The sequence below is a fragment of the Bos indicus genome, chromosome 3, assembly GCF_029378745.1.
Source record: "Bos indicus isolate NIAB-ARS_2022 breed Sahiwal x Tharparkar chromosome 3, NIAB-ARS_B.indTharparkar_mat_pri_1.0, whole genome shotgun sequence".
In the NCBI taxonomy this organism is placed as follows: domain Eukaryota; kingdom Metazoa; phylum Chordata; class Mammalia; order Artiodactyla; family Bovidae; genus Bos; species Bos indicus.
The window spans coordinates 55,970,582-55,995,533 of NC_091762.1; the positions used below are offsets into that span (position 1 = coordinate 55,970,582).

Genomic DNA, 24,952 nt, shown 5'->3' on the forward strand with positions numbered 1-24,952 from the left:
TTCAAAGCAACACCATACACACATTATTTCATGCTTGAGGTTCAAGGATGGCAGATCATTTGACTCCTAGTATTCTTTTCTTCATGGGCTTCCCTGGTGGATCAGATGGTAAAGAATACACCTGCAATGTGGGAGACCTGGGTTCAATCCCTGGGCTGGGAAGATCCCCTGGAGGAGGGCATGGCAACCCACTCCAGTGTTCTTGCCTGGAGAATCCCCATGGACAGAGGAACCCCGGCGGGCTACAATCCATGGGGCCGCAGAGTCGGACATGACTGAGTGACTAAGTATATGCATTCTCTTCTTTTGGGGCTTCCCAGGTCGTACTGGTGGTAAAGAACCTGTCTGCCAATTCAGGAGATGTGGGTTCAGTCCCTGGGTCATGCAGATCCCCTAGAGGAGGGCATGGCAACCCATTCCAGTATTCTTTCCTGGAGAATCCTATGGATAGATAAGCCTGGTAATCTACAGTCCACAGGGTCTTGAAGAGTTGGACATGACTGAATTGGCTTAGCACACATGCATTCTCTTCTTTTCAGCTTTCCTGAATGGTGCATGCAACTAATGAGCTCAAACACTAGCATTCAAGGATTCTTTACCATCTGGTCCTAACACCAACTGGAAAAAAAAACTTCTAAGAAGCCCATTTATTATACTAAAGAGGTATGTTTTCCTCATTCTACTTACCTGAAAGGTGTCCATCTCAACAGTCTGCAGAAACTTTATATAGGAGGTCGGGTTTGAAGGAGCTTCTGAATGGAAAAGAAAGTGAGATGCTGTTTGGCTAAATAAACAGTTTCCTGTTTTCTCTATTTATCATATCTTTCTTATGCAATATTATGCCATCTTTGTATCCCCTATTGTATATTGCTCAGGGCTTCCTTGGTCACAGCCCCTGTTTTTCTTTCCAAACATGACTCCTACTGCCTTAGGACTTCGTCACTGCTTAGGCTCATGCAATACCTTCCTGACTGGTCCTTCTTACCCAGTTGTTCATGTGAATGCCAGACACCCTTCTGAAGTTTAGATGGACATTGCTTGCTGCCAAAATATGCAATGGGCTCTTATGCCTAGAGAATACAGAAACCCCCTTCTCTAGGGACAAGCAGCTCTGGTAGTCTGGAAGGCCAAGATGTAGGAGGATGTGGAGAAGGTGATTATTTTTCTAAGTGAAACTATGATTTACGTTACAAGGAGTCCCATTTGTCAGTGGAAGAGGGCCAGCCAAGAGACTAACTGGGTGAACCTAAAAAGCCTCTTGATGAAAGTGAAAGTGGAGAGTGAAAAAGTTGGCTTAAAGCTCAACATTCAGAGAATGAAGATCATGGCATCCGGTCCCATCACTTTATGGGAAATAGATGGGGAAACAGTGGAAACAGTGTCAGACTTTATTTTTTGGGGCTCCAAAATCACTGCAGATGGTGACTGCAGCCATGAAATTAAAAGATGCTTACTCCTTGGAAGGAAAATTATGACCAACCTAGATAGCATATTCAAAACCAGAGACATTACTTTGCCAACAAAGGTTCGTCTAGTCAAGGCTATGGTTTTTCCTGTGGTCATGTACGGATGTGAGAGTTGGACTGTGAAGAAAGATGAGCACCAAAGAATTGATGCTTTTGAACTGTGGTGTTGGAGAATACTCTTGAGAGTCCCTTGGACTGCAAGGAGATCCAACCAGTCCATCCTGAAGGAGATCATCCCTGGGATTTCTTTGGAGGGAATGATGCTAAAGCTGAAACTCCAATACTTTGGCCACCTGATGCGAAGAGTTGACTCTTTGGAAAAGACTCTGATGCTGGGAGGGATTGGGGGCAGGAGGAGAAGGGGACGACAGAGGATGAGATAGCTGGATGGCATCACTGACTCGATGGACGTGAGTCTGAGTGAACTCTGGGAGTTGGTGATGGACAGGGAGGCCTGGCGTGCTGTGATTCATGGGGTTGCAAAGAATCAGACACGACTGAGCAACTGAACTGAACTGAACAAGAGTGGAGGTAGGTGGAGGCATGGACACAAAACAGATTTACTGGATATCAGAGGGGCCCAAAAATTTGGAAGGTAAGCACCAGAGTCAAGGGAGACATAAATTAAGTGCAACAACAATTATTTCAGGGTCTATGAATTTTTAGATGTTTGAATGGTATTCTCATATGAAAACTTTGAAACTACTGTTAATGTACAGAACCCTAGACCTGGTTTATAGTCTCAACAAGGGTACCATTGGTTTGTCACCAAATAGATCTAACTTTTAACTTCTCAAGTCTGTACAATATGATTATTAAAAGACTGTCCTGGCTTACCTCACAAAATATTGTGAAACTCAAATAGAAAGGAATATATAAGGAGGTTGAAATTTGAAAAGTAATTTATGGTTTTCCAAATTGTTTTCCCAGGTACAAGGAATTGCTGTTCTTGTTAATGAAGACTAGAACAGCACCCTACCTTTGAGTAGCTTTTTGTTGAGTTGAGGTATGACACCCACGCACTAAAGGAGGCAAGATCGTGGGGCTATAATAGGAATTTGGAGGACAGAGAGTTCCTGGGGAAAGCAATATTATCAGTTGTCAAAGAAACTTCAAATGGAAGGCAAGGCTAGAACTAGCTTTGAAGAGTGCATTGCAATTAGATAGTTAGAAAGGAGGAGTGATGTGTCCCAAAGTGTGAAGACCACTGGGAGACAGGTGTAGACTAGACTATTTAAAGGCAAGGGCCTGTGTCAGTGCTGTTGGAGTGGGGAAAGGCTGGGGAGGCCTTGGGGATCAGGTGCCATGTCTGTGATGAAGCACTGATATACTAAGGACTTATTTCCTCTTATACGAGCACAGCCTAGAGCCCTCAGCATGGGTCCCCAAAGACATTTAATTTATTCCCTTCTCCTTTGTTACATTCTCTTGGAGATTTTGTCAGGAGAAAAATTAGTACTATATATTTTCTTAAGCTAGAAGCTTAAGTTCTATCAACTTAGTGTCTGGTGCAAAGAAAAAGATGGTATGAATATTTGATATGAGGCCAAAAGGAGGTCTTACAGATTAAGTATTATGGAGCGCTTAAAGTCCTCTGAAAACTAATTTTTGAAGGTCTTGTTCAATTGTGGCATGAGTCCTCATTGTTCTTATTCTGTTGTGAGTCTTGAGCTGCAATTTGGAAAAGCACTGGGCAGGGCAATTATACAAATAATGATCATTGACTCAAGCTTTTTACTGGTAAAAAGATGATTTGATTCTCTGAAGAAGTGAACAGGCAAGATTTTCTCATTGCTGTTAATTATAATTTAAGACAGACTCAATTTTGTATTAGTCACAGATGTTTCATTTCTCAGTTCATATATAATGTGGTACATGGAATATCTCCAAAGAGATTTTAGAAGTGTTTGCAGTCTTGTCCATCTCTTTACCACTTGGTGTGGTCTTTTCCAAAAATCATGACATTTGGAAAGAAACTTAGAGAAGTTTTGAAGACATTTTCGAGACATTTTGCTTTCAATGATCTCTAAAAATATTCCTATTGAAAGTGAAAATTGGGAACATGCTCTGAAAAACAAAAATGTATATTGTGTCTTTGGAAAGCCTCGTTTCAGGAGTGGCTGGGCTGTGTTCCAGTTGTGCTGGGGGTGGGGGATGAGTGTACAAAAGCATGATTTCTGAATTGATGCTAGTCATAGAAACCTTTAAGAGACTCCAGTGCTTTTATAGCTATTAAGCAAAAATGTATTTCAAATAATTAGACCAAGCCGCTAGTTCCCAAATTACTCCACTGTGTATTATTCTAACCAGGGAGAACTTATCAGTAGGACAAATCACTCGTGAAATTGTGATAGGTTTGGGAGTGTTCTGAAACAAGGTGGTTTGGAATGCAAACCCTTGATGAGGCTGGGAAACTTGTGTGTCAGAAGATAGTTGAAAATTGAAAAATACCTTAACATCAAATCAGCCACAAAGGCTGAAACAGTACCACCTGTATTTTTTGCTATAGGTATTATTATTACTGCTTGGAAAAGAAAAGAAAATTCGTAAGCACATTACAGGGGATTTTTCTTGGATTTTTACTGATAAAAGTTGGAATTGCATGCTATATGGAAAATCTTTCTGAAACAATAAAATAGTTTAAGAGGAGCATTTATGAAAAATTTTGGGGTAAGAATGGTATAATTGTGTTACTTTATGAAATATATAATGAATTCATTATGGGCATGCATGCAGCATTCTTTAAATATCATTCTTCTTCATTTTTAATCTTTATAATACACATTAACTTTTCCTCAAAAGAAAGGCATGTGAATTTGTATATTTAAAATTTGTATATTTTGAGAATTCACATCATTTTCTGAAACCCATCTGTGATATTCAGAGTCAGTGAAGTTTGGGCAGTTAAACTTTAGACTAAATTTCTTTTACAGTTTCTCCATCAGTCTTGGGATCTTTCTTTCCAAGGGTTGAAGTCAGGTGGTAGGAGTAAATTCTTCAGTAATCGATTTGCTTTTGTAAAGTTCTAAATCATAATTAGAACTCCTGACTTTTAGTTCCCAACTTTTGGAATTCCCTGGTTGAAATCTGAAACCAGTCCCCATAGATGGAGGATAAAGGAAGACAGAAAAAAGAGGCAGCTCATTCCACCTGAGTAGGTGGCAGTCATAATAAGCCAGAGAACTTGCATATGAGGCTTGTCTAAGGTGGCTACAAGATGAGTAGGTCTCCATACCCATCAGCCAGAGTCTTAAAAGTTTATATAGAGGCCTCAACAAGGATGCGTTACATACACTGTCAGATGGTTTCCATAAATTTACTGTCTCAAGGCTGTGTCCTTGAAATGGCTCCTACTGTAGGAACAGTGGGCAGGATTTACATCCCAAGGACAAGGGAGAGGGTAAGAAGCATTCAGTTGCCTGGACCAACTGTATAGGACAACATGTGATCATGTTCTTTAGATAACCTCTTCCAACACTAACACTATTGGAGAAGAAGCTGGTGACAGACGAGAGAGGCCAGGAAAGGAGGAAGGAGCGTAATAAAATATATATTTTTCCCTTAAAAAATAAAATGATTGTAGAAATGATTAAATGGAGCATCATTACCATTATGCGTTTATCAGGTGTGTACCTCTGGCTAAAAAATATTCATAACATTTCCCTCCTACTTCAGAATGACAAGTGTATATTGTTTGTTTCACTGTTTTTTCAGCAGTGAATACCCAGTGTCTATAGCAAAAGTACTAGATTGAGAGTTAGAATATCCATTTTTTTCCCCTAGTATTGCTTTTACCTTTTTGGGTGGTAAAAACTCTGTATTTCCAAGCTTCCTTCCTCAGACTATAGAATACAGTGGGGATAAGTAAGCCTGTATCTGGGAACTGTTCAGAGGAGAAGAGACTTAAGGTAATGGAAGCAGTGAGGAGCAGGGCAGGATGTTGAAATTCTTGACTGAAAGCTTCAGTATCAAGCTGATAAGAAGGACAGAGCAGTCATCTCATTCATCAACTGAGAAAGGGATGCCCTCCAATTCATTGCAGCTCCTAAGAGGACATTTGAGACATCTACTTTTCCATGACAGCCAGTCAAGTTTAAAGGCAGGTACAGTTCAAAGTCCAAGAAATGTTGCCTGCTGCCAAATTCAAACCTTTGATTTGGCTTTGTGGGATGCTGAACTTGTGTGATATCTCATACTCCATGGATGGGCATGGAAGGTTGATGATTTGGTATTAGATGCTCCATTTCAGAGCTTCTGAAAGAGCAAAGATTCTGAGCAGTGAGTGGAGTCTTGTGGTTTAAAGAACCCCAGTATAGGGGAGAACATAGTCGACCATTTCTAAGGTGGGGTAGTGTGCACACCCTTCAGTCGTGGCAAGGTCGTCAGAGAAGTTTTCTGGGGTCCCCTTCACAGACATTCTCATCTCTTGGTAGATCCAGGGTGTGAGTTCTCAGCAGCAATACAATCATTATAGAGGCATAGCTTCCCTTATTGCTCAGCTTTTAAAAACTTTTCATTCCTTCAAACTGTCTTCCTGGCTTTGCACATGTATCTATCTGTTTAGGAGAAAAAAGAGAGAAGTGGACTGACTTTCAGAAGCAATGTTTGCTTGCTCAATATGGTAAAATGACATTTAAAGAACATTTTAGATTAATATTTTTTTCCTCGGAAGTTTCATAATATGTTACTATGAAGCTCCATAAAAGAATTTTGTACTAACAGATTTCAAGACTAATTTTGGGCATCATGAACTCTGTTTCCTGGCATTCTATTAACCTCAAATCTCTACTTAATAATACCTCCATGTATCAGTGATGTATGGCAGTGAAAACGCTATGTGATGTTATCTTCAAACCCAAGTGGGATCTTCTAGTAAATATGTGTTTTTATTCATGGGTCATGTGACTGATGGCTCTGCTGATCTGAACTGGGATGGGTAAAGCTCTCTATGGACAGCAGCAGATCAGCAAGGCAGCTGCATTCTCTGACGTGGTTGAGGCTTTGGCTGGGACACTGGGTTGACTCAGCTCTGTATGTCTCATGTATCAGTGAGCTAGCCTAGGAGTGTTCCTATCCTGAAGGCAGAAGCGCAAGAAAAAAAGCAAAAACATTCAAGTACTTTTTCAACTCTCTGCTAGTGTCAAGTTTGTTCCTGTCCAGTTGGCCAAATCAAGTGACCTGACTGAACCCAGTGTCAGAATATGAGAAGCTTATAGAACGGCAGAGCAAATGGGTATTGATACAGGAAATCCATCAACTGGGGCCACTAACAGTATCTGCCACTTCTGACTGGGGTGTAATGATAGTTTTATAAAGATAAGCTTGAGATTCATTATGATCTTGAAGTATATTTCCCACAGGAAAAAAAACTTTTGATCATATTCTCATTCTTTAAACATTGCTAACTTATTGATAGGTATTATGCACTAATATGATGATGAATCTTTGGTTAACCACATACCATATTTTATAAGCAAATCATGTACTAAGGATTTCCAATATACCTGATATTGGTAGGCTTGGGGCTTGAGTAATCGTATGAAACTATAAAATTTTCCCTAATTTAATTTTAACAGTTTGAGAAAAAATTCCTTTTTTAACAGAAGAAGAATTATGTCTGTGAATACAATGGTGTATGATTGATGAATAAGGTCTTAATTAGAAAGTTACTCCAGGCACTAAAGCTAGTATGATGGAATGGGGCATTAAAAAGGGGCCAAGTAGAGGCTAGTGATGGGCAATAAAATTGAGACCTGAAAAGTTAAGGTCAAGTCAGCTGGGCATTGATACTACTTATGAAGTTTTGTGGCATAACCCCCCTGCTCTGCTCGACCTTTGTTTGAGTCTTGTAAACACAGTCCAGTTGGCTTTGCAGAATGTGGCAGTAATGAGTTATTGATGGGAGTGAGTGCCATGTGAATAACTATTTCTTTGAAGATCTCTTCAGGCTGTGGTAACTGAAAGTAGCACAGAAGGAGAAATTGATGGCCCATATTCAGCTTTTGAATAACAAGGCTTGAAGAGCTTTTAGGTACTAAACAGCTTGAGGAAAGGCAGGATAATGGGACATAATTGTACTGATTATGCAGTTGAGGTATGATAAAGAATAATCTGCTAATTCTACTAAACTGTGGCATTTTGTAGCTCCTGTTAATATTTTGAGTAGAGGAACAAGAGATGAGTTTATTGAGTCTTATTCAAAAAGATGATCTCTTAAATTGGCTCTAGCACCTCACTGTTCAGCGGTTCAAGGCACTTCTCAGACATTGTCACACTAACCTTTCCAACAGCCCTGCAGTGTATGTGGGTGTCAAATATTTATGAATAGGAAACCTTAGCACCTAATAGCAAGTGACTCGCCCAATGTTATGCCTAAGTAAAGCACTAATTTCTCTCCTATGCTAAGCCCATCTCAGATTTCTTTCTTGTGTGTGGTCCACATTATCTCAGATGATTATAGAGGGTGCTGAGATAGAACATTCAAAAGTAGTATAAGGGGGAAAAAAAAGCTAAGCTCTAAATTATTTTATCTAAGAAATTTTCTCAGAATAAGTCCTCCCCTCTGGTAAATAGAAGAGATGGGAATGAAAAAAATTTATTTTTGTTAAAATATAACAGTGATTTTATATTTCCCTTTTGAGTAGAAGCTGTCAAAAAACTGTTCCTTTACATTGTATTGGTTTTGTATAGTGTCTATAATCTTGAAACTCTGTGACTTTAAGTTGATGGTGGGAAGAGAATTTCTTCCTTTGATTTGCTGAACTATTTTATTACTTATTAATTAAGTCGCTAAATCTTTTCCTCTAAGTCCTCCTCTGTGATAATCCATGTTGTTCATTAAGTATATCCAGTTTTCCTTCTGGGCATATGGTAGGGTTATGCTTCCAGCTCCCATGGAGTTAACTGTGGCCATGTGGCTCACTTTGGCTTCTGTGATACATGGATCTTCTGGGTGATTTCTTTAAGAGCTGGTATGTGATTTAGCACGTTCTCTCTTTATGCCTGGAGTGATGATCAGCAACTTTTGAGGTAGTGGCTGGGACCTTGAATGACAACAATGAATAGATATCCCTGACAATCTGTAATGCTTATACAGCTTGAAAAGGAAATAGTCCTTATTCCCTACCCCAACCCCCCTTTTTCCCTTCTAACTCCAACTGAGATTTGAAGTTGTTTTTGAGTTTGGTGTTGGAGAAGGAAATGGCAATCCACTCCAGTACTATTGCCTGGAAAATCCCATGGACAGAGGAGCCTGGTAGCTACAGTCCATGGGTCGCAAAGAGTTGGACACAACTGAGCAACTTCACTTTGACTTTTCACTTCCATGCACTTCCATGGCCCCTCTCTGATGCTTATTTTTTATGTAGCCAAAGAATATGATAAAAAGGAACAAACTGAGAAGACAAATCCAAGGACCACAGTGAACCATGGACAAGGAAGTCATCAGGGACTAATCAAGGAATAGTCTTCACTCTAGAATAGGGACCCTCAAAATATCTGTCTAGGATTTTAGATTTGTCATGGACCAGTAACTCCTGTGTGCCCTTTGCTTTCGTTTCATGGATGGAGTGATGATGAATGATAAAGAGACCACTGTGCATTATCCCAAGATCCTGGACTGTGAGTTTGATGCTGTAATCAAATAAAAAATCTGAGTTATTTCTCCTGGGTAGGCGTAGATGTGTTTTGCATTCAGGAGTGATTATGAATCAAATCTTTGATAATCAGGACAGTTTCTAGTAGTCATCATTTCTGTTTACCAAATTTTCCTGGTTTTCTTTTTAAACACATGGTAAGTTGGTGTTTTCTTGGTCCCTTTGTGCAAAGAAGTGTAAACAGAAATTACTTCTGTGTTAAAGCTTAAAGACTCAGAGCGTAGTTAAATAAACTCTCTCTTTAATTTTGGTGTGGTTACCAGCACCTTTGAAGCATCCTTCCATCAGCTCAAATCCCTGTGAACTATGAACCTAAAGCCTGCAGCGCTAATCTGCAATGGTTGGTAGTGTATGTAAAATGTTCACTATTGCTGTCTGAAGCCACCATTATTTGAGGGCTTATTGCTACCACAACATATTCTACTTTATCCTGATGTATCCAACCCCCAACTGGAAAATGGGGATGTTAAGTGGATATTAATAACATGTTGTTGAACATTGGTACTTTTTTTTCCCCACAAAACAAAACAAGAGACAAGAAATACTTAAGTTTCTCAAAAGCAGCTTTGCTCTCTATAGGAAAAGTGTCTCATTATCGTGATGCTAAAAAGTGTCATCTTGGTTGAATTCTGGTAATGCTAAGTAAATCTATGTATCTCAGAATTTGATCAAGGGATAAACAGGCAGAGTTTAGACACATTAGTATTTGTAAACATACAAATCAATTTAGAGAGTTAATCGAATTTCATTATTTCTAATCCTGAAGCTGATTTCCTATTGGGACCTGGAAGAATTCTGTTCTAAGCAAGTGACTAGAAACACAATGTGTGTGTGAGGGGGAGATGGGTGGGTGGGTGTATATGTTAAGTTCTACTGAATCACTGGGCACAGGCAATTCTTGGAGACAGCCGGGACACAAGACTTGAAAGAATCACATTCTCATCCAATATTTAAATGCTATATTCCCTGATAATTATGGATTACTGGTATTGTTTAGTAGCTATGTCATGTACGACTCTTTGTGACCCCATGAACTGCAGCATGCCAGGCCTCCCTGTCCCTCACTCTCTCCTGGAGTTTGCCCAAGTTCAAATCCTTTGAATCAGGGATGCCATCCAACTGGATCACTGTCTAGTTCTGGCTAAGGGGCTTGCATAACTCAGTGAAGCTATGAGCCATGCCGTGCAGGGCCACCCAAAATGGACGTGTCATAGCAGAGAGTTCTGACGAAACATGGTCCACCAGAGGAGTGAATGGCAAACCACTTCAGTATTCTTGCCGTGAGAACCACATGAACAGTATGAAAAGGCAAAAAATTTTGGATAGGTGAATGGAAATTTCTCTGACAAGCATGAACCCAGATTCACTTTTTCCTTCAAAGGTTATTAGTAGTGTGTAGTGCTCAGTGCTTGTACTTAACAATCTAACAGTACTCTTTTATAGTTATAGTTGCAAAGCAATTTTGTAATATCTCTTATTTACTTTATGGTATCCTGCAATGCCTAGGGGATAGTAACTTAAAATCAGCCAACCACAGTAACAAGCTAGGCATATTTTATTATTGCTTTAATGGTAGACTTTTGCTATTCAATCACTCAACAGTTGCCTGGTGCTTGGGTTTGAGACTGCTTTGAGCAGTTGATTTCTACACGTTATAAGCAGTAATCATTTGGTAAATGCTAAATTCCAGTCTAATATACTTAGTTTTGGTTACATTCTTAAGTCCTCATTGACCAATACCAAATTGATTTGAAGAAAAATTGAAGGGTAGTACATGGATTCTCAAATTTGACTTCACATTAGTATTACCTGCAGGATTTTAGCAGAAGCTAATGTCTGAGCCACACTCCCAGAAATTCTGATATAATTGGTTTGGAGATTTTTGAAAGTTTCCAGGTAATTCTAGCATATAACAAAATTCAAGAATAATCAGTTTCCTAATTAAAAGCACAAGCTCTGGACTCATACAGATCTAGATTTATATCCCTGTTTCCTTTCTACTGTAACTTAAGCAAGTATATATTCTTTAACCCTTAATTTCCTTATCTTTAAAGTTAGTGTATAATGTTACTGTAAGTTTAAAAAATGAGTTAATACAGGTAAAGTTAAAAGTAACTGACAGAGAGCACTCAATAAATATTTTAACATTAGCTTAATTATTAATTCAAGGTTTGGGATCTTAAAAGCAGGATAAGGATTGGTTTGCAGAACAAAAATTAGACACCTCACAAAGAGGAGAGAGGAAACCACAGGAGTAAAGGTGTTGAGTCGAGCAAAGACATGGTGCATTCTGGGAGTGATGTAAATTCACTGAGGTTGGAACATGGTATGAATAAAACAAACCAGAGGGAGATGTGGCTCTGCCATTGCTGGAAGCCAGATTCTGAGAGTCAGATGTTCTAAGTTTTAGAGTTGTATTTTCACCCTTAAATTAATGGTGGTGATTCTGAACACTAGTATTTGTACACACTGATGATCTGCAATTATTTGAGTTATGTTATGAATAAAATAAAAATTAGAGGCATGTTTATTCATACTGTAACATTACATTTCTCACTGGTATTCTGATCTCCTTAAATATGAGGAAATAGGGTAGGATACAGCAGGTATGCAGGAAATCACTCATAACCTACCTCTCAGTTTGTTTTAGTCCCAGGCCACACTATGGATGTGAGAACTGGACTATAAAGAAAGCTGAGCGCCAAAGAATTGATGCTTTTGAACTGTGGTGTTGGAGAAGACTCTTGAGAGTCCCTTGGACTGCAAGGAGATCAAACCAGTCAATCCTAAAGGAGATCAGTCCTGAATATTCCTTGAAAGGACTAATGCTGAAGCTGAAGCTCCAATACTTTGGCCACCTGATGCAGAGAACTGACTCATTGGAAAAGACCCTGATGCTAGGAAAGATTGATGGTGGGAGGAGAAGGGGATGACAAAGGATGAGATGGATGGATGGCATCACTGACTCAATGGACATGAGTCTGTGTAAGCTCTGAGAGTTGGTGATGGATAGGGAAGTCTGGTATGCTATAATCGGTGGGGTCACAGAGTCAGACATGACTGAGTGACTAAACTGAAGTGAACACTTATTGATTGAGCATTACTAATTGTGGGGATTGAGTTATTTTTATGTTGTGAGGTGTGATTTTAAAGCTATATTTAGATAACTCTACTTTCTTCCTAGAAGAATTTATTGCTCCTCAGCAAATGTAGGAGAAGCCAAGCAAAATCCAGTGGTCCTGCTGAAGTGAGATAGAGACTAAAGATAAATGCAGTTGTCTGATTCTTAAATTAAGAAGTACTATAATATTATTTGAAGGTAAATTGCTATAAGGGTATGATATTGTAAACCCTAGAGCAACAACTGAGAAAAGTAAAGCAAAGAGGTATACCCTAACCAATTAAAATAAGAGATAAATGGAACACAAAAAAGAAAAACCATATTTTTCAAAAGAAGGAATTAACATAACAAAGGAAAAAAAAAAAAACAGCCTTGATGTACTCCTCTCCCAATTTGGAACCAGTCCACTGTTCCATGTCTGGTTCTAACTGTTGCTTCTTGACCTGCATACAAATTTCTCAGGAGACAGGTAAGGTGGTCTGGTATTTCCATCTCTTTCAGAATTTTCCACAGTTTGTTGTGATCCACACAGTCAAAAGCTTTAGCATAGTCAATGAAGCAGAAGTAGATGTTTTTCTGGAACTCTCTTGCTTTTTTGATGATCCAGCTGATATTGGCAATTTGATCTTTGGTTCCTCTGCCTTTTCTAAATCCAGCTTGAAATCTGGAAGTTCTCAGTTCATGTACTGTTGAAGCCTAGCTTGGAGAATTTTGAGCATTACTTTGCCAGTATGTGAGATAAGTGCAATTGTGCAGTAGTTTGAATGTTCTTTGGCATTGCCTTTCTTTGGGATTGGCGTGAAAACTGACCTTTTTCAGTCCTGTGGCCACTGCTGAGTTTTCCAAAATATAAACATGCAAAAGTTGGTTGGTTAAACCAATTAACTGCTACTCGGAAATGAGGGGAAAATTATTGACACATGCAACAATGTGAATAAAGTTCAAAAACATTATACTGGGTAAATAATTTATGGATATATATGTACATGACACATAAATACACATGTACTGCATGATCATAGTTTTATGAAACTCTAGAAAGGACAAATGTAATCTGTAAAGAAAAAAGTAGATAAGTAGTTACTTGAGGTTGTAGGTTGGAAAAACTGACTGGGAAAGGTACAAAGATACTTTGTGGGGTAACGGAAATGTTCTTGATATTCCTTGATTGGTGGTTCTGTTCAGTTCAGTTCAGTCACTCAGTCGTGTCCGACTCTGCGACCCCATGAATTGCAGCACGCCAGGCCTCCCTGTCCCTCACCAACTCCCGGACTTCACTCAGACTCACGTCCATAGAGTCAGTGATGCCATCCAGCCATCTCATCCTCTGTCGTCCCCTTCTCCTCCTGCCCCCAATCCCTCCCAGCATCAGAGTCTTTTCCAAAGAGTCAACTCTTCGCATGAGGTGGCCAAAGTACTGGAGTTTCAGCTTTAGCATCATTCCTTCCAAAGAAATCCCAGGGCTGATCTCCTTCAGAATGGACTGGTTGGATCTCCTTGCAGTCCAAGAGACTTTCAAGAGTCTTCTCCCACAACACAGTTCAAAAGCATCAATTCTTCAGCGCTCAGCCTTCTTCACAGTCCAACTCTCACGTCCATACATGACCACAGGAAAAACCATAGCCTTGACTAGATGGACCTTTGTTGGCAAAGTAATGTCTCGGCTTTGAATATGCTATCTAGGTTGGTCATAACTTTCCTTCCAAGGAGTAAACGTCTTTTAATTTCATGGCTGCAGTCACCATCTGCAGTGATCTTTGAGCCCCCAAAAATAAAGTCTGACACTGTTTCCACTGTTTCCCCATCTATTTCCCATGAAGTGATTGGTGGTTACGCAACTGTATATATTTGTAAAAGTGCATCAAACTAACTGTCTGTGCTTTACGTGAAGAGTTATGTAAAATCAACTGAAGACTTGATAGTGCTGCATGTACATTATATATATAAACAGGAGAAATGCTAAGAGATATTTCTAACAAAATTATAACGCTAGGGTATAGCCATATTATGTCAGGTTTTGTAAATTCCAACACAGTTATGTGAATTTTGGTAGAAAATTTAACTTTGGTTAAATACTTTGGTAGGAAAGATAGTTCTAAATTCTAGGTTATAATCCCCTTAAAAATACTTATCTAAAATGGGAAGGTGTTTAACATTACTATATAAAGCTTAACAAATATTATCTCTCCATTACACTAGTTGAGATTATTTTGGTGTCATCAAAGTGTCTCTACACCAAAGGGAGTATAGTTTGCTCTTGAATGGCATCTATCATGGCAAATAGCTGAAAAAAGACTGAGTACTGGGTAAACATGCAGACACTTCACTGATTTGTAAGCAGTGGATACCTTGATAGCATGGTTTTTATCAAAAAAGAAACTCTGATAATAATATAGTCTAATTGAGGGATAACTTGATATCAAGGAGACCAGTGGAGGTTATTTCAATAGTTTAGGCAGGATATAATGATGGTTTGAATTAAGGCAGTGGAGTGGAAATCAGAGCATATGTTAAAGAGATTGTTGCTATGGTTTGGCTAGTTACAAGTTTAATGACTTATGATGGAGTCTTTTGGATGTTCATCTCACTGAAAATAAATTTGAGTATTCTCACAGCCTATGAAGTCCTGCATGATAGGGTCTCTGCCTGCCCCCCGGCTTTCCTGCTGCCCTTCTATTGAGCACCAGCAAGTGACATACTCATCTTCAAATGCAGGTCATTGCCTCCTCAGAGACTTTGTCCTTACTCTTTCCTCAGCCTGAAATGCTCTTCAGCCATATTTTTTCATGGCTGACCCCTTCTCATCATTTAGTTCAAATTTCAACTTTTTTTGAAAATTCTTTTCTAACCATACCTGTGCCCATCCATTCTTATCACATTATGGTGTTGTATTTGGCATGGATCACAATTTAAGTTTATTTGTTTATTTATTGTCTGTCATTGCCATTGCCACTGCAGTGTGAAATTTACAAGGGTAGCTTGCATGTCTTATTCCCCATTATAATCACAATGCCTAGAACAACTCATGGTACAGATATTTTGGGGATGGATAAGTAGGGGTATGCTTGCTATATATTTGAATGTTTTAAAATAATAAAGATTATGAATAAAAATAATCAAAATACAGTATCATAAAATTTATAAACAGATTCAGATAAATATATAAATATGTATATTCAGATTACATATGTTATGTCATTTTATAGGACTCAGTGTAAGAGTGAATGAAAGTTATATCTGAGAGGATAGATACCATCATCTCCTTTTTTGTCATATTGTACTTCTCACTTCTGAACCTGTTTTCTGGATCATTTATTCATTCACTCATTCAGCACTTGCTGAGAACCTTTGGGCATATAAAGATGAAGAAATTCACAGTTCAGTAGGTCTCAAATAAGATGCATTGGAAAAGTACTGTGGGAATACTGAGATAGAAGAGATAATCTGTGTTCAGAAGAGGGGTTGAGGAAGTGGGAAAATCTTTGAAAGGACTTGACATTTCAGCTTGGCTATAAATGATAGTAGAAGTATATCAAGTAGAGAGACGAGAAATGGCTTTCTAGGAAGATGGGAAAACTTGAGCAAGGGCAAGAGGTATAGAACTTGAGGAGGTCATTTGTGGTGACTAGCACAGTGTGTGCTGAAGAGTGGTAGAAAATGATGTTCCAGAGATACATTGAAACTGATAATGAAGGACCTCCAATGCCATGCCAAGAATTTTATCCTGTAGGTAATTGAAAGTGAAAGTGAAAAGTGAAAGTGAAGTCGCTCAGTCGTGTCTGACTCTTTGCGACCCCGTGGACTGTAGCCTACCAGGCTTCTCTGTCCATGGGATTCTCCAGGGAAGAATACTAGGAACCATCAAAAGATTTTATTTAGGAATGTGACATGATCAGATTTGTGATTTAAAAGATAATTCTTGTGGAGTGATTGGGATGAAAGAGTAAGACTAAAGGCATGGAGATTTGTTGAAAAACCTTCACAATATTTAAGCAAGAAATGAGGCCTAAATTAAGGAAGTGGAATTGTAAATAGGGAGGAAAAGGACTGATTTCAGGATTAGAAATGATGGGTCTTGATACCCATAAAAGAGTGAGAGAAAAAGAGGGGAGAGAGTTGACACTGAGTTTCTGGTTGGGAGTCTTATAGATGGGGGTGTAATTGATCCACTGTGACCGGCAATTGATTGACCCTCTGGTTCACCTCATTTCCTTCATTGACCTTTCTCCCTAACTTTAACTCCAGGACGGAGATTTCCTTCTACTATAGGCTCATTAATACCTCTTTCCATTCACCAGGTATAGAACCTGCTAGCTAATCAATCTGCATGAGTGAGCTCTCCATTTCCTCAGCATCAGCAGTGAATATCTTACAGATTGATTCAATATGGTCTCAATTCTGTCAAAACTGTTTCAGCATACCTAGAGATCTGTTTCACTGCCTTGTAATTTTGCACATCTTCTAACAACCTGCTGTAATATTTTAATTCATTCAACTTTTTCTTATTATCCCTTTGTATCCATTTATATCAGTCCATAGATGATACTAACTCCATCCTCAGTGGTCTCTAAAGGTTTGTTCTTAGTCCTTATATAAGGTATAGATTTCTGACTGTGGATTCTATACTGAGATGAGTACTGTGGGCAGACAAACTGTGTAAAAAGCGCAGATTCTTACTTTTCAGAGTTTACAGTGTAGATGAAGACCTGAACCTCTTAATCCCTTCTCTCTTCCTTTTCTTCCTTCCTTCTTCTCATTCTTTCTTCTTCTCTTTCTTCCTCCTTTCCTTCTTCCTTCTTCAATTAAATAAAATACAAATACTGTGAAAGCAATAAAGACAAGCAGATATGAAGCCTTGTATCTCAAACCAAGATATGAAGGTTTCTAATCACACAATAATGATTATCACACACAATGATTAAGTGAGAAATTATATGACACAGAGCTGAAGTCTGGATAACAGAGAAGGCCTCATGGAGAAACCAGTACATATTGAGGGAATATCTATTACTAGTAGTATTAGGTGTAAGAATCCTCATAAGTATAGAATAACTTGATTTTAGGAAGTTGGCACAAAAATCAGGATATTCATGTGGATAAATTGAAAAATGTAGGCTAGCTACATGTTGATAGAGTTAACTGGATTTAAGGGTGGTTTTTGAGGTTAATGATAAACCAGGACTGTGTCAAAGTGAATAGAATTATCTAAGAATATGGGTTAGGACTCTGTCTTTAACCTTGTCTGGGCGAGTCATGGTGGAGAGGTCTGACAGAATGTGGTCCACTGGAGAAGGGAATGGCAAACCACTTCAGTATTCTTGCCTTGAGAACCCCATGAACAGTATGAAAAGGAAAAATCGTAGGATACTGAAAGAGGAACTCCCCAGGTCACTAGGGACCCAATATGCTACTGGAGATCAGTGGAGAAATAACTCCAGAAAGAATGAAGGGATGGAGCCAAAGCAAAAAGAATACCCAGCTGTGGATGTGACTGGTGATAGAAGCAAGGTCCGATGCTGTAAAGAGCAATATTGCATAGGAACCTGGAATGTCAGGTCCATGAATCAAGGCAAATTGGAAGTGGTCAAACAAGAGATGGCAAGAGTGAATGACAACATTCTAGGAAACAGCGAACTGAAATGGACTGGAATGGGTGAATTTAACTCAGATGACCATTATATCTACTACTGCAGACAGGAATCCCTCAGAAGAAATGGAGTAGCCATCATGGTCAACAAAAGAGTCCGAAATGCAGTACTTGGATGCAATCTCAAAAACAACAGAATGATCTCTGTTCGTTTCCAAGTCAAACCATTCAATATCACAGTAATCCAAGTCTATGCCCCACCCAGTAATGCTGAAGAAGCTGAAGTTGAATGGTTCTATGAAGACCTACAAGACCTTTTAGAATGAACACCCAAAAAAGATGTCCTTTTCATTATAGGGGACTGGAATGCAAAAGTAGGAAGTCAAGAAATATCTGGAGTAACAGGCAAATTTGGCCTTGGAATACAGAATGAAGCAGGGCAAAGACTAATAGAGTTTTGCCAAGAAAATGCACTGGTCATAGCAAACACCCTCTTCCAACAACACAAGAGAGGACTCTACACATGGACATCACCAGATGGTCGACACTGAAATCAGATTGATTATATTCTCTGCAGCCGAAGATGGAGAAGCTCTATACAGTTAGCAAAAACAAGACCAGGAGCTGACTGTGGCTCAGACCATGAGCACCTTATTGCCAAATTCAGACTTAAATTGAAGAAAGTAGGGAAAACCACTAGACCATTCAGGTGTGACCTAAATCAAATCCCCTCTGATTAACAGTATAAGTGAGAAATAGATTTAAGGGCCTAGATCTGATAGATAGAGTGCCTGATGAACTATGGACTGAGGTTCGTGACATTGTACAGGAGACAGGGGTCAAGAACATCTTGGGACTGGTGCACTGGGACGACCCAGAGGGATGGTATGGGGAGGGAGGAGGGAGGAGGGTTCAGGATGGATTTTCTTTTAAAAATAAAAAAAAATAAATAAAATAAATAAAATAAAATAAAATAAAAAATAAATAAATAAAAAGCATGTTACATAATAATACCAATAAACACACACACACAAAAAAAGAACATCCCCATGGAAAACAAATGCAAGAAAGCAAAATGGCTGTCTAGGGAGGTCTTACAAATAGCTATGAAAAGAAGAGAAGCAAAAAGCAAAGGAGAAAAGGAAAGATATAAGCATCTGAATGCAGAGTTCGAAAGAATAGCAAGAAGAGATAAGAAAGCCTTCCTCAGGAATCAATGCAAAGAAATAGAGGAAAACAACAGAATGGGAAAGACTAGAGATCTCTTCAAGAAAATTAGAGATACCAAGGGGACATTTCATGCAAAGATAGGCTCGATAAAGGACAGAAATGGTATCGACCTAACAGAAGCAGAAGATATTAAGAAGAGTTGGCAAGAATACACAGAAGAACTGCACAAAAAAGATCTTCACAACCCAGACAATCACGATGGTGTGATCACTCACCTAGAGCCAGACATCCTGGAATGTGAAGTCAAGTGGGCCTTAGAAAGCATCACTATGAACAAAGCTAGTGGAGGTGATGGAATTCCAGTGGAGCTATTTCAAATCCTGAAAGATGATGCTGTGAAAGTGCTGTACTCAATATGCCAGCACATTTGGAAAACTCAGCAGTGGCCACAGGACTGGAAAAGGTCAGTTTTCATTCCCAAAGAATGAAAGGCAATGCCAAAGAATGCTCAAACTCCCGTACAATTGCACTCATCTCACATGCTAGTAAAGTAATGCTCAAAATTCTCCAAGCCAGGCTTCAGCAATATGTGAACCGTGAACTTCCTGATGTTCAAGCTGGTTTTAGCAAAGGAAGAGGAACCGGAGATCAAATTGCCAACATCTGCTGGATCATGGAAAAAGCAAGAGAGTTCCAGAAAAACATCTATTTCTGCTTTATTGACTATGCCAAAGCCTTTGACTGTATGGATCACAATAAACTGTGGAAAATCCTGAAAGAGACAGGAGTACCAGACCACCTGACCTGCCTCTTGAGAAATCTGTATGCAGGTCAGGAAGCAACAGTTAGAACTGGACATGGAACAACAGACTGGTTCCAAATAGGAAAAGGAGTACATCAACGCTGTATATTATCACCCCTGCTTATTTAACTTATATGCAGAGTACATCATGAGAAACACAGGACTGGAAGAAACACAAGCTGGAGTCAAGATTGCTTGGAGAAATATCAATAACCTCAGATATGCAGATGACACCACCCTTATGGCAGAAAGTGAAGAGGAACTAAAAAGCCTCTTGATGAAAGTGAAAGTGGAGAGTGAAAAACTTGGCTTAAAGCTCAACATTCAGAAAACGAAGATCATGGCATCCGGTCCCATCACTTCCTGGGATATAGATGGGGAAACAGTGGAAACAGTGTCAGACTTTTTCTTTTTGGGCTCAAAGATCACTGCAGATGGTGACTGCAGCCATGAAATTAAAAGACACTTACTCCTTGGAAGGAAAGTTATGTCCAAACTAGATAACATATTCAAAAGCAGAGACATCACTTTGGCAACAAAGGTCCATCTAGTCAAGGCTGTGGTTTTTCCAGTGGTCATGTATGGATGTGAGAGTTGGACTGTGAAGAAGGCTGAGCGCTGAAGAATTGATGCTTTTGAACTGTGGTGTGGAAGAAGACTCTTGAGAGTCCCTTAGACTGCAAGGAGATCCAACCAGTCCATTCTGAAGGAGATCAGCCCTGGGATTTCTTTGGAGGGAATGATGCTGAAGCTGAAACTCCAGTACTTTGGCCACCTCATGTGAAGAGTTGACTCATTGGAAAAGACTCTGATGCTGGGAGTGATTGGTGGCAGGAGGAGAAGGGGACGACGGAGGATGAGATGGCTGGATGGCATCACTGACTCAATGGACGTGAGTCTGAGTGAACTCCGGGATTTGGTGATGGACAGGGAGGCCTGGCATGCTGTGATTCATGGGGTCGCGAAGAGTTGGACACGACTGAGTGACTGAACTGAACTGAACTGAACTATTCATCAGTGATGGATAAAGTCATACAAATCTGGCTCATCTAAATTAGTGACGATGAAATATGGTTTCATTAGAGAGCAAATTACGTAATTTAAACATGAACATGGAATTATAGAAATTCTGAGTCAAAAATAACAAAGTAAAATTGAACTTGCTTTCAAAAAATATAGTAAGGCAGCATCAGGGCAACCTCCCTTTACAAGTGACCCATGGAATAGTTTTGGAGTTGTAGTTGTTCATGATATCTGTGAAACAATATCTAACATCGCCACTAAAAAAGCTAATCAAATACCTTGTTCTACGTCAGTGGAAAAAGACTGGAGTTGGGGAACCTTTCCCCGAAAACAGTGTTAGCTTAAGTACATAATTAAAGTCGAGTGCTCAGTATTTCTTAGGTTTAGAAAGTGACATACAAACTACAGCATGCTCTGAGAACACTAATTATGATTTTCCAGAAACCTTATCACACAGGAACTAGACAAGACATGACTACAAAAGAAATCCCCTCCAAAAAGAAAACTTCAAAGTTTTGAAAGATCATGGAAGAGTGAGTAGGTTTGTTCTTTCTTGTTTTAGAGAGCAGAAACAGCATCAACGGTAACAGATTTTGGTCAAGCAAGTGAGTGAGTGAAAGTCGCTCAGTCGTGTCTGACTCTTAGTCCAAGGAATTCTCCAGAATACTGAAGTGGGTAGCCTTTCCCTTCTCCAGCGGTTGAACCCAGGTCTCCCACATTGCAGGCAGATTCTTTACCAGCTGAGCCACAAGGGAAGCCCTTGGTGAGTCAAAAATTGACTCAAATCAGAAAATGTTGTTCTACAAACAGTTGAGGTAGTCCCTGTCATCTACATAGTAAATGCCCTTTCACTGAGTGTTTCAACTGTCTAGATAGGTGGTCATTTGTCAGAGATATAATGAAATGAAAATCTGTATTGATGGCAAGCTAGATGAGATGATCTGTAAGCTTTCTTCCAATGCCAGGTCCAAACACTGCCTTATTTTTGTATCTTCTCTTAGTAAAGAGAGCTGCACAAAATATTGATTAATGTAATAATAGAATTTGAATCAGTTCTGATGAGGTGGATGAAACTGGAGCCTATTAAGTAAGCCAGAAAGAAAAACACCAATACAGTATACTAACGCATATATATGGAATTTAGAAAGATGGTAATGACAATCCTGTATGCAAGACAGCAAAAGAGACACAGATGTATAGAACAGTCTTTTGGACTCTGTGTGTGGGGGTGATGATTTGGGAGAATGGCATTAAAACATGTATAATATCATATAAGAAATGAATCGCCAGTCCAGGTTTGATGCAGGATACAGGAAGCTTGGGGCTGGTGCAATGGGATGACCCAGAGGGATGGTATGGGGAGGGAGGTGGGAGGGGGGTTCAAGATGAGGAACACGTGTACACCCATGGCAGATGCATGTTGATGTATGGCAAAACCAATACAATATTGTAAAGTAAAAAATAAATAAATAAATAAATAAAAGAGAAAAAAAAAAAAAGAAAGAAAAGTTCCCTGCCACTATGAGAACATATGGGGTGAGTGATGAAAAAAAAAAAATTATGGTGAGAGAAATGGAAGGAAGAATATTAAATATTCTTTCTACTGTATTGTAAATAATGAATAGAACATAAGGCAAATTTTGGTAGATATTTTGGACATTCTTTTGAATAAATAAGCCAAAATGGAATTTTTTATTTCATTTTGGTACTGAGGTAAAAAGGGAACCAGTAATACTGGTTCCAGTAATTCCTTTAATCCTTTTGAAATTATTGCCTATTGAGGAATAGATAGAAAACATCTACTTGTTAGGCTTCCAGTTAAAGCATTTTATTCCACAAATATTGATGCTTAGCATAAATAGGACACTTAATATTTTCCAAATGCTTCTTTAAGAATTATTAATTTGTCTTTACAACAACCATGAGAGAGCAGCTATGTTTATGTTTATCATCAGATGAAAAAACTAAGGCCCCAGATATGCAGTCACCAAGTCTATTATTTTTCAGAAAACTTGAAGGGCTTTTGTTGTTTTTTGTTTTTGCTATCTTGATGTTATATGTACAGACAGTGAATCTAGGGAACCAAGGAGTTGATGTGATTCACTTGTTAACATTGCCCTAAATCTCAAGCTGACTTTTTTTCTGAATTTCATTCTTTGAACTTAGCTAATAGTTTTGTAGTTAATATAGTAACAACAAAATTTTTTCTTTGTAACTCATTTTTGCTGTCTACAAAGAAGTTTTAAATGATTGCTGCTACTGCTAAGTCGCTTCAGTCGTGTCTGACTCTGTGCAACCCCATAGACGGCAGCCCACGAGGCTCCTCCATCCCTGGGATTCTCAAGGCAAGAACACTGGAGTGGGTTGCCATTTCCTTCTCCAATGCATGGAAGTGAAAAGTCAAAGTGAAGTTGCTCAGTTGTGTCCGACTCTTCGCGACCCCATGGACTGCAGCCTACCAGGCTCCTCCATCCATGGGATTTTCCAGGCAAAAGTACTGGAGTGGGGTCCCATTGCCTTCTCCGTTTAAATGATTACATCTCATTTAACAGACAAAATTAGTGTTCTTAACTATTGGATATACCTTAAACAGTTATTTTTAAATTGTTTTAAGTCCAAGGCACATATTTAAGCAAATTTGTTTACCACTGGCTGAATAAAGTGGAAATTCAGACGACATAGTTATTAAAATCTATTACTTGGCAAGCAGAATTATTTTAAATTACTGTATTAGCACTGACTTGTTCAGAATAGCATCTGCTGGAAGATCACCAAAGAGTCCCAGGGAATTGGTGCAGTCATTACAATGACAATAAACAACAAATTGGCAGCCTCTAATCCTGGAAATTTTATTGAAACACATTAATTTTTTTCAAAACTTTATCAGAATCTACACCAGTGATCTCAACTTAAGGAAATTCTATATACCATTTTGCTGATTTCATATTCCTCAACATTGCCAGATTCTTAAATTTTTGCTGGTCTAATGATTATATTATGACCAACCTAGATAGTAAATTGAAAAGCAGAGACATTACTTTGCCAACAAAAGTCCATCTAGTCAAGGCTATGGTTTTTCCAGTGTTCATGTATGGATGTGAGAGTTGGACTGTGAAGAAGGCTGAGCACCAAAGAATTGATGCTTTTGAACTGTGGTGTTGGAGAAGACTCTTGAGAGTCCCTTGGACTGCAAGGAGATCCAACCAGTCCATTCTGAAGAAGATCAGTCCTGGGTGTTCTTTGGAAGGCATGATGCTAAAGCTGAAACTCCAGTACTTTGGCCACCTCATGCGAAGAGTTGACTCATTGGAAAAGACTCTGATGCTGGGAGGGATTGGGGGCAGGAGGAGAAGGGGACGACAGAGGATGAGATGGCTGGATGGCATCACTGATTCGATGGACGTGAGTCTGAGTGAAGTCCGGGAGTTGGTGATGGACAAGGAGGCCTGGTATGCTGCAATTCATGGGGTTGCAAAGGGTCGGACACAACTGAGTGACTGAACTGAACTGAACTGAACTGAATGGTTATAAAATTACATAACACTGAAGCCCTTAATTTGCTTATCTTTGGTTGCTGATACAAATGTGAGTTTTTAAAAAAATTTATTCGCTATTTGTGTGATCTTTACTATGAAATAACTACTTGTACCTTTTACTCATTTTCTATGTTTTTTTTCTTTGCTCTTATTGATTTCCTGGATTTTTAAATATAAATGGTAAACTTCCAGAAAAATATCTACTTCTGCTTCATTGACTATGCTAAAGACTTTGACTGTGTGGATTACAATAAACTGGGAAATTCTTAAAGAATGCCAGACCACCTTACCTGTCTCATGAGGAACCTGTACGTGGGTCAAAAAACAACAGTTAGAACTGGACATGGAACAATGGACTCATTCTAAATTGGGAAAGGAGTATGACAAGCCTGCATGTTTTCACCCTGCGTATTTAACTTACATGCAGAGTACATCATGTGAAATGCCAAGCTGGATGAATCACAAGCTGGAATCAAGATTGCCCAAAGAAATAGCAACAGCCTCAGATAAGCAGATAATACTACTCTAATGGCAGAAACTGAAGAAGAACAAAAGAACCTCTTGATGAGGGTGAAAGAGGAGAATGAAAAAG

The 24,952-nt window shown here is 39.0% G+C and overlaps 1 long non-coding RNA gene across 3 annotated transcripts in view; it reads left to right on the plus strand.

Moving 5' to 3' along the window:
* LOC139182201 (uncharacterized) overlaps positions 1-24,952 on the plus strand; it is a 629,939-nt gene that overhangs the window by 346,974 nt on the left and 258,013 nt on the right. Inside the window, exon 6 of one of the 3 annotated variants that reach the window (XR_011565813.1) lies at positions 540-667. The exons of the other annotated variants lie outside the window; for them this stretch is intronic. This is a non-coding gene — a long non-coding RNA (uncharacterized lncRNA). Of the gene's footprint in view, positions 1-539; positions 668-24,952 lie in introns of those variants that run through there. 3 annotated transcript variants of the gene reach the window in all.